Raw genomic sequence first — 870 nt, forward strand, 5'->3', positions numbered from 1 at the left:
GTGGTACATATACACAATGGAGTACTACGCAGCTGTAATAAAGAAAGAGCTCTTATCCTCTGAGACTACATGGAGGGACCTGGAAAATATCATCCTAAGTGAAAGAAGCCAAACAGAAAAAGACAAGTATCATATGATCTCACTTATTTGTGGAATATTATGAACATAACAGTCTGAGGAATGGGGTAGTCCCAGAGACGTGGAAGGGGGGTACAGACTGACAATCCCCAGAAGAGGGGGTGGTGGGGGAGAGATAAATCACAGAACTTATATGCATGTATGCATGAACAATGGACATGGACAACAAAGCTGGGGACAGGGAAAGGAGGGAGGGGGAGGGGGGAATCAGTGGGGGAAAAAAGAGAAAATCTGTAACAAAAATTAATTAATAAAAAAAAGAAAAGAAAGACTGAAACAAATACAAAATAATATTGAATGTAAACTGTAATTAAAAACAATTTAAAATTTTTTTAAATAAAAAATATATAAATATGGAACACTTCACAAATTTGTGTGTCATTCTTGTTCAGGGGCCATGCTAATCTTCTCTGTATTGTTCCAATTCTAGTATACACGCTGCCAAATCAAGCACTGATGTCTAAGATTTTGCTGCCTACCCTTTCTTCTAGTATTTTATAGTTTCACACGTTATAGTTAAGATTTTATGCATTTTGAGTTTATTCTTGTGTTGGTGCTCTAGTTTTACTTTTTTGCATGTACCTGTCCAATTTTCCCAACACCATTTTTGAAGAGACTGTCTTTACTACATTGTATGCTCTTGCCTTCTTTGTCAAATATTAATTGAGCATAATGTCTTGGTTTGATTTCTGGGTTACATTGATCTATATGCCTGTTCTTGTGCCAGTACCA

The 870-nt window shown here is 36.3% G+C and overlaps 1 non-coding gene across 1 annotated transcript; it reads right to left on the reverse strand.

Moving 5' to 3' along the window:
* Positions 1–485: 485 nt before the first annotated feature.
* On the reverse strand, positions 486–592 carry LOC118616585. The gene has a single exon (XR_004956582.1). It is a non-coding gene; the product is annotated as a U6 spliceosomal RNA (small nuclear RNA).
* Between the last annotated feature and the right edge of the window lie 278 nt (positions 593–870).

The sequence above is a fragment of the Molossus molossus genome, unplaced genomic scaffold (genome assembly GCF_014108415.1).
Source record: "Molossus molossus isolate mMolMol1 unplaced genomic scaffold, mMolMol1.p scaffold_m16_p_4, whole genome shotgun sequence".
NCBI lineage: Eukaryota > Metazoa > Chordata > Mammalia > Chiroptera > Molossidae > Molossus > Molossus molossus.